Raw genomic sequence first — 10,238 nt, forward strand, 5'->3', positions numbered from 1 at the left:
AAGCTAAAGTTGATGCTATTGAGAAGATGCCATGTCCCAAGGACATCAAAGGTATAAGAAGTTTCCTTGGTCACGCCGGATTTTATAGGAGGTTCATTAAGGACTTCTCAAAAATTTCTCGGCCTCTGACTAATTTATTACAAAAAGATATACCATTTGTCTTTGATGATGATTGTGTAGAAGCATTTGAAATACTTAAGAAAGCATTGATCTCTGCACCTATTGTTCAGCCACCTGATTGGAATTTACCCTTTGAAATTATGTGTGATGCTAGTGATTATGCTGTAGGTGCTGTTATAGGACAAAGAGTTGATAAGAAATTAAATGTTATTCAATATGCTAGTAAAACTCTAGACAATGCTCAGAAAAATTATGCTACTACTGAAAAATAATTCTTAGCAGTTGTATTTGCTTGTGATAAGTTCAGACCTTATATTGTTGATTCTAAAGTAACTATTCACACGGATCATGCTGCTATTAAATATCTTATGGAAAAGAAAGATGCTAAACCTAGACTTATTAGATGGGTTCTCTTGCTACAAGAATTTGATTTGCATATTATTGATAGAACGGGAGCTGAGAACCCTGTTGCAGACAACTTGTCTAGGTTAGAAAATGTTCTTGATGACCCACTACCTATCGATGATAGCTTTCCTGATGAACAATTAAATGTCATAAATGCTTCTCACACTACTCCATGGTATGCTGATTATGCCAATTACATTGTTGCTAAATTTATACCACCTAGTTTCACATACCAGCAAAAGAAAAAGTTTTTCTATGATTTGAGACATTACTTTTGGGATGACCTACATCTTTATAAAGAAGGAGTACATGGTGTTATTAGACGTTGTGTACCTGAGCATGAACAGGAACAGATCCTACGCAAGTGTCACTCCGAGGCTTATGGAGGACACCACGCTGGAGATAGAACTGCACATAAGGTATTGCAATCCGGTTTTTATTGACCTACTCTCTTCAAGGATGCCCGTAAGTTTGTCTTATCTTGTGATGAATGTCAAAGAATTGGTAATATTAGTAGACTTCAAGAAATGCCTATGAATTATTCACTTGTTATTGAACCATTTGATGTTTGGGGCTTTGATTATATGGGACCGTTTCCTGCCTCTAATGGATATACACATATTTTAGTTGCTGTTGATTACGTTACTAAGTGGGTAGAAGCTATTCCAACTAGTAGCGCTGATCATAACACCTCTATTAAGATGCTTAAAGAAGTTATTTTTCTGAGGTTTGGAGTCCCTAGATATTTAATGACTGATGGTGGTTCACATTTTATTCATGGTGCTTTCCGTAAAATGCTTGCTAAGTATGATGTTAATCATAGAATTGCATCCCCTTATCACCCGCAGTCTAGTGGTCAAGTAGAATTGAGTAATAGAGAACTCAAATTAATTTTGCAAAAGAATGTTAATAGATCTAGAAAGAATTGGTCCAAGAAACTTGATGATGCATTATGGGCCTACAGAACTGCATATAAAAATCCTATGGGTATGTCTCCTTATAAAATGGTTTACGGAAAAGCATGTCACTTACCTCTCGAACTAGAACATAAGGCATATTGGGCCATTAAAGAGCTCAATTATGATTTCAAACTTGCCGGTGAGAAGAGGTTATTTGACATTAGCTCACTTGATGAATGGAGAACCCAAGCCTACGAGAATGCCAAGTTGTTTAAGGAAAAAATTAAAAGATGGCATGACAAAAGAATACAAAAGCGTGAGTTTAATGTAGGTGATTATGTATTGCTATACAACTCTTGTTTAAGATTTTTTGCAGGAAAACTTCTCTCTAAATGGGAAGGCCCTTACGTTATCGAGGAGGTCTATCGTTCCGGTGCCATAAAAATCAACAACTTTGAAGGCACAAATCCGAAGGTGGTGAACGGCCAAAGAATCAAACATTATATCTCAGGTAATCCTATAAATGTTGAAACCAATGTTATTGAAACCGTAACCCCGGAGGAATACATAAGGGACACTTTCCGGAACGTTTCAGACTCCGAAAAGTAATAGGTATGTGGTACGGTAAGTAAACCGACTCCAAAACAGTTCTAATGGCAATTTTCCTCCGTTTTGGAATATTTAGAAAAATAGAAAAATAAGAAGCAGTCCGGGAAGGACACGAGGGCTCCACGAGGGTGGAGGGCGCGCCCTACCCCCCTGGGCGCACCCCCTGCCTCGTGGGCACCCCGTGCGCTCTCCGGACTCCGTTTTCTTGCACGATACTTCTTTTGGTCGGTAAAAATTCATTATATATTCTCCCGAAGGTTTTGACTCCTATATCACGCAAATATCCTCTGTTTTCGTTTCGAGCTGTTTTTCTGACAGATCTAGATCATCATGACGTCTCCAAGCGCCCCCAAGGACAAGTTCTTCGAGAATGTCATCAACCCTTACCTCGCGGAGGTGCTGCGACACCCTCAAACCATTGAGATGCGTGATGGGTTGCTGCACATTCGCGATGTTGAGGGACCGAAGGGGACCGGAAGCTTGGAGACGAGGCTCGAAGCAATGGAGCAACAAGTTTTCAAGTGTCAGGGGATGGTGGAACGTGGGCTCAACTCCAACCACATGATGATTGCGGAGTTCACCAACAACCACAAGCTGGATGCCCAGAACATTGGGGATGCCATCTTCAAGCTTCACGAGAAGATCGAGCACCTCCAAGCCCAAATCTATGACCTGCAAAACCAAAACTGTGAGTATGAATATAGATTCAAGAGGATGAGTTTGGCTGCAAATTTGAGGATCCTGGAGACTCGATCATCCTTCTATGATGGTGAGCCTATGCCTTGGAAGATGGACAACAAGCCCACACCATCAACAACTCCACCACCTTCTTCATCAACAAAGGAGACATAATCATATGGGTATGGGCACTCCCCTTCGCAACTGCCAAGCTTGGGGGAGGTGCCCCGGTATCGTATCACCATCACACTCCTATCTTTACCATGTTTCTTAGTTCGATCCTTTTAGTAATATCTTGATCTAGTAGAATAAAAGTTTTAGTATGATCTAGTTTTGAGTTTTGCTTTATGATCCTTCATGTAATCGAGTCCGTGAGCTATATAATAAAGATTAGTGTTGAGTCAAGGGCTTGATTATCTTTCTATGATCTTGAGTGAATAAAAGAAAAGAGAAAAGAATAAAAAGAAACAAAGAGATCATATTGATCTTATGGAAAGTAATGACTTCACATAGAAAGAGTATGATGATTAAAAATTGTTGAGAGTTGATAAACATAGTTTTGGTCATCGTTGCAATTAATTGTTGGGGAACGTAGTAATTTCAAAAAAATTCCTACGCACATGCAAGATCATGGTGATGCATAGCAACGAGGAGAGTGTTGTCCACGTACCCTCGTAGACCGACAGCGGAAGCGTTATCACAACGCGGTTGATGTAGTCGTACGTCTTCACGATCCGACCGATCAAGTACCGAACGCACGACACCTCCGAGTTCAGCACACGTTCAGCTCGATGACGTCCCTCGAACTCCGATCCAGCCGAGTGTTGAGGGAGAGTTTCGTCAGCACGACGGCGTGGTGACGATGTTGATGTTCCACCGACGCAGGGCTTCGCCTAAGCTCCGCAACGGTATTATCGAGGTGTAATATGGTGGAGGGGGGCACCGCACACGGCTAAAATATTGTATATCAAGTGTGTCTTAAGAGGTGCCCCCCTGCCCCCGTATATAAAGGAGCAAGGAGGAGAGGGCCGGCCAAGGGGAGGTGGCGCGCCCAAGGGGGGTGGGAGTAGGACTCATCCTTTCCTTGTGGGAGTAGGAGAAGGGAAGGGGGAAGGAGAAAGAAGGAAGGGGGCGCCCCCCCTCCCTAGTCCAATTCGGACTAGCCCATGGGGAGGGGTGCAGCCACCCTTTGGGGCCTTTCTCTCCTTTCCCGTATGGCCCATTAAGGCCCAATACGAATTCCCGTAACTCTCCGGTACTCCGAAAAATACCCGAATCACTCAGAACCTTTCCGAAGTCCGAATATAGTCGTCCAATATATCGATCTTTACGACTCGGCCATTTCGAGACTCCTCGTCAAGTCCCCGATCTCATCCGGGACTCCGAACTCCTTCGGTACATCAACATACATAAACTCATAATAAAACTGTCATCGTAACGTTAAGCGTGCGGACCCTACGGGTTCGAGAACTATGTAGACATGACCGAGACACCTCTCCGGTCAATAACCAATAGCGGAACCTGGATGCTCATATTGGCTCCCACATATTCTACGAAGATCTTTATCGGTCAAACCGCATAACAACATATGTTGTTCCCTTTGTCATCGGTATGTTACTTGCCCGAGATTCGATCGTCGGTATCTTGATACCTAGTTCAATCTCGTTACCGGCAAGTCTCTTTACTCGTTCCGTAATACATCATCCCGCAACTAACTCATTAGTCACAATGCTTGCAAGGCTTATAGTGATGTGCATTACCGAGTGGGCCCAGAGATACCTCTCCGACAATCGGAGTGACAAATCCTAATCTCGAAATACGCCAACCCAACAAGTACCTTTGGAGACACCTGTAGAGCACCTTTATAATTACCCATTTACGTTGTGACGTTTGGTAGCACACAAAGTGTTCCTCCGGTAAACGGGAGTTGCATAATCTCATAGTCATAGGAACATGTATAAGTCATGAAGAAAGCAATAGCAACATACTAAACGATCGGGTGCTAAGCTAACGATGTTGGAAATATGCCCTAGAGGCAATAATAAATTGGTTATTATTATATTTCCTTGTCCATGATAATCGTTTATTATCCATGCTAGAATTGTATTGATAGGAAACTCAGATACATGTGTGGATAAATAGACAACACCATGTCCCTAGTAAGCCTCTAGTTGACTAGCTCGTTGATCAATAGATGGTTACAGTTTCCTGACCATGGACATTGGATGTCGTTGATAACGGGATCACATCATTAGGAGAATGATGTGATGGACAAGACCCAATCCTAAGCCTAGCACAAGATCGTGTAGTTCGTTTGCTCAGAGCTTTTCTAATGTAAAGTATCATTTCCTTAGACCATGAGATTGTGCAACTCCCGGATACCGTAGGAATGCTTTGGGTGCACCAAACGTCACAACGTAACTGGGTGGCTATAAAGGTGCACTACAGGTATCTCCGAAAGTGTCTGTTGGGTTGGCACGAATCGAGACTGGGATTTGTCACTCCGTGTAAACGGAGAGGTATCTCTGGGCCCACTCTGTAGGACATCATCATAATGTGCACAATGTGACCAAGGAGTTGATCACGGGATGATGTGAGTTACGGAACGAGTAAAGAGACTTGCCGGTAACGAGATTGAACAAGGTATAGGGATACCGACGATCGAATCTCGGGCAAGTAACATACCGGTAGACAAAGGGAATTGTATACGGGATTGATTGAATCCTCGACATCGTGGTTCATCCGATGAGATCATCGAGGAGCATGTGGGAGCCAACATGGGTATCCAGATCCCGCTGTTGGTTATTGACCGGAGAGTCGTCTCGGTCATGTCTGCATGTCTCCCGAACCCGTAGGGTCTACACACTTAAGGTTCGGTGACGCTAGGGTTGTAGAGATATTAGTATGCGGTAACCCGAAAGTTGTTTGGAGTCCCGGATGAGATCCTGAACGTCACGAGGAGTTCCGGAATGGTCCGGAGGTAAAGATTTATATATGGGAAGTGTTATTTTGGTCGCCGGAAAAGTTTCGCACTTTATCGGTATTGTACCGGGAGTGCCGAAAGGGGTCCGGGGGTCCACCAGCCCCGGGGGGGCACATGGGCTGTGGGGGGTGCGCCTTGGCCTATATGGGCCAAGGGAACCAGCCCCAAGAGGCCCATGCGCCAAGAGATAAGATAAAGGGAGAGTCCTAAAGGGGGAAGGCACCTGCGAGGTGCCTTGGGGAGGATGGACTCCTCCCTGGCCGCACCCTTCCTTGGAGGAAGGGCCAAGGCTGCGCCCCCCCCTCTCCCTTGGCCCTATATATAGTGGGGGGGAGGGAGGGCAGCAGCAATCCAAGCCCTGGCGCCTCCCTCTCCCTCCCGTCATGAGCTTTCGAGAGAAAAGATTATTCAAAATTTTTATGCTCGGCTTCCTGATAACAATCGCACCATGCTCGATACTTCTTGTGTTGGCTCATTTATGATGAAGACTATTGAGACAGCTGCATTCACGTTAAATAGGGCACCATCTAAATCCGTTGAGACGACGCCTTATGAACTGTGGTTTGGCAAGAAACCAAAGTTGTCGTTTCTTAAAGTTTGGGGCTGCGATGCTTATGTGAAAAAACTTCAACCTGATAAGCTCGAACCCAAATCGGAGAAATGTGTCTTCATAGGATACCCAAAGGAGACTGTTGGGTACACCTTCTATCACAGATCCGAAGGCAAAACATTTGTTGCTAAGAATGGATTCTTTCTAGAGAAGGAGTTTCTCTCGAAAGAAGTGGGTGGGAGGAAAGTAAAACTTGATGAGGTAACTGTACCTGTTCCCTTATTGGAAAGTAGTTCATCACAGAAACCGGTTCCTGTGACACCTACACCAATTAGTGAGGAAGCTAATGATGATGATCATGAAACTTTAGATCAAGTTACTACCAAACCTCGTAGGTCAACTAGAGTAAGATCCACACCAGAGTGGTACGGTAATCCTGTTCTGGAGGTCATGTTACTTGACCATGACGAACCTACGAACTATGAAGAAGCGATGATGAGCCCAGATTCCGCAAAATGGCTTGAGGCCATGAAATCTGAGATGGGATCCATGTATGAGAACAAAGTGTGGACTTTGGTTGACTTGCCCGATGATCGGCAAGCCATCGAGGATAAATGGATCTTCAAGAAGAAGACTGACGCTGACGATAATATTACTGTCTACAAAGCTCGACTTGTTGCGAAAGGTTTTCGACAAGTTCAAGGGGTTGACTACGATGAGACCTTCTCACCCGTAGCGATGCTTAAGTCTGTCCGAATCATGTTAGCAATGGCCGCATTTTATGATTTTGAAATTTGGCAAATGGATGTCAAAACTGCATTCCTGAATGGATTTCTAGAAGAAGAGTTGTATATGATGCAACCAGAAGGTTTTGTCGATCCAAAAGGTACTAACAAAGTGTGCAAGCTCCAGCGATCCATTTATGGACTGGTGCAAGCCTCTCGGAGTTGGAATAAACGTTTTGATAGTGTGATCAAATCATATGGTTTTATACAGACTTTTGGAGAAGCCTGTATTTACAAGAAAGTGAGTGGGAGCTTTGTAGCATTTCTAATATTATATGTGGATGACATATTGTTGATTGGAAATGATATAGAATTTCTGGATAGCATAAAAGGATACTTGAATAAGAGTTTTTCGATGAAAGACCTCGGTGAAGCTGCTTATATATTGGGCATCAAGATCTATAGAGATAGATCAAGACGCTTAATTGGACTTTCACAAAGCACTTACCTTGACAAAGTTTTGAAGAAGTTCAAAATGGATCAGGCAAAGAAATGATTCTTACCTGTGTTACAAGGTGTGAAGTTTAGTAAGACTCAATGCCCGACCACTACAAAAGATAGAGAGAAAATGAAAAGTGTTCCCTATGCTTCAGCCATAGGCTCTATCATGTATGCAATGTTGTGTACCAGACCTGATGTGTGCCTTGCTATTAGTTTAGCAGGAAGGTACCAAAGTAATCCAGGAGTGGATCACTGGACAGCGGTCAAGAACATCTTGAAATACCTGAAAAGGACTAAGGATATGTTTCTCGTTTATGGAGGTGACAAAGAGCTCGTCGTAAATGGTTACGTCGATGCAAGCTTTGAAACTGATCCGGATGATTCTAAAGCGCAAACCGGATACATGTTTATATTGAACGGTGGAGCTATAAGTTGGAGCAGTTCTAAACAAAGCGTCGTGACGGGATCTACGTGTGAAGCGGAGTACATAGCTGCTTCGGAAGCAGCAAATGAAGGAGTCTGGATGAAGGAGTTCATATCTGATCTAGGTGTCATACCTAGTGCATCGGGTCCAATGAAAATCTTTTGTGACAATACTGGTGCAATTGCCTTGGCAAAGGGATCCAGATTTCACAAGAGAACCAAACACATCAAGGGACGCTTCAATTCCATCCACGATCAAGTCTAGGTGGGAGACATAGAGATTTGCAAGATACATACGGATCTGAATGTTGCAGACCCGTTGACTAAGCCTCTCTCACGAGCAAAACATGATCAACACCAAGGCTCCATGGGTGTTAGAATCTTTACTGTGTAATCTAGATTATTGACTCTAGTGCAAGTGGGAGACTGAAGGAAATATGCCCTAGAGGCAATAATAAAGTTATTATTTATTTCCTTATTTCATGATAAAAATTTATTATTCATGCTAGAATTGTATTAACCGGAAACATAATACATGTGTGAATACATAGACAAACAAAGTATCACTAGTATGCCTCTACTTGACTAGCTCGTTAATCAAAGATGGTTATGTTTCCTAACCATAGACATGAGTTGTCATTTGATAAACGGGATCACATCATTAGGAGAATGATGTGATTGACTTGACCCATTTCATTAGCTTACCACTTGATCGTTTTAGTTTACTGCTATTGCTTTCTTCATGACTTATACATGTTCCTATGACTATGAGACTACGCAACTCCCGATTACCGGAGGAACACTGTGTGTGCTACCAAACATCGCAGTGTAACTGGGTGATTATAAATGTGCTCTACAGGTGTCTCTGAAGGTACTTGTTGAGTTGGCATAGATCGAGATTAGGATTTGTCACTCCGATTGTCGGAGAGGTATCTCTGGGCCCTCTCGGTAATGCACATCACTATAAGCATTGCAGGCATTGTAACTAATGAGTTAGTTACGGGATGATGCATTACGGAACGAGTAAAGAGACTTGCCGGTAACGAGATTGAACTAGGTATTGAGATACCGACGATCAAATCTCGGGCAAGTAACATACCGATGACAAAGGGAACAACGTATGTTGTTATGCGGTTTGACCGATAAAGATCTTCGTAGAATATGTGGGATCCAATATGAGCATCCAGGTTCCGCTATTGGTTATTGACCGGAGACGTGTCTCGGTCATGTCTACATAGTTCTCGAACCCGTAGGGTCCGCATGCTTAAAGTTCTGTGACGATCGGTATTACGAGTTTATGTGTTTTGATGTACCAAAGGTAGTTCGGAGTCCCGGATGTGATCACGGACATGAAGAGGAGTCTCGAAATGGTCGAGACGTAAAGATCGATATATTGGACGACTATGGTTGGACACCGGAAGTGTTTCGGGAGGTTTCAGACATTTACCGGAGTACCGGGGGGTTACCGGAACCCCCTGGGGAGTATATTGGGCCTAATGGGCCCTAGTGGGAGAAGAGGAGGGGCGACCAGGGCCGCCGCACGCCCCTCCCCCTCTAGCTAGTCCGAATTGGACAAGGAGGGGGGCCCTTTCCTTCTCTCCCTCTCTCCCTTCCTTCTCCTCTCCTACTCCTACTTGGAAGTGGGGAGCCCTACTCCCGGTGGGAGTAGGACTCCTCATGGGGCGTGCCATAGGAGGCCGGCCCCCTCCCCCTCCTCCACTCCTTTATATACGGGGAGGGAGGCACCCCTTGGAGACACAACAATTGATCATTGATCTCTTAGCCATGTGCGGTGCCCCCTCCACCATAATCCACCTCGGTCATATCGTAGTGGTGCTTAGGCGAAGCCCTGCGTCGGTAACTTCATCGACATCGTCATCACGCCGTCGTGCTGACGAAACTCTCCTTCGAACTCTACTGGATCGTGAGTTCGCGAGACGTCACCGAGCTGAACGTGTGCTGAACACGGAGGTGCCGTACGTTCGGTGCTGAGGATCGGTCGATCGTGAAGACGTACGACTACATCAACCGCGTTGTCATAACGCTTCCGCTTTCAGTCTACGAGGGTACGTAGACACACTCTTCCCTCTCGTTGCTATGCATCACCATGATCTTGCGTGTGCGTAGGATCTTTTTTTTTTTAAATTACTACGTTCCCCAACAGCTGCAATGGGCTCGGCAACGTCTCCCTCAACCCTAACCCTATTGAAAACCCACCGGAAGCACATTTCCAAGGTTCCCCCTCCCTGCCGCCATCGAAGCGGCCGACAGAGGAAGAGGGAACCAACGGCGGCGTCGGCGGCACTCAAAGAAAATGCAGTCGCCTCCTTTCACCTGTGCATGAG

This window comes from Triticum aestivum, chromosome 2D (genome assembly GCF_018294505.1).
Source record: "Triticum aestivum cultivar Chinese Spring chromosome 2D, IWGSC CS RefSeq v2.1, whole genome shotgun sequence".
NCBI classification, from domain to species: domain Eukaryota; kingdom Viridiplantae; phylum Streptophyta; class Magnoliopsida; order Poales; family Poaceae; genus Triticum; species Triticum aestivum.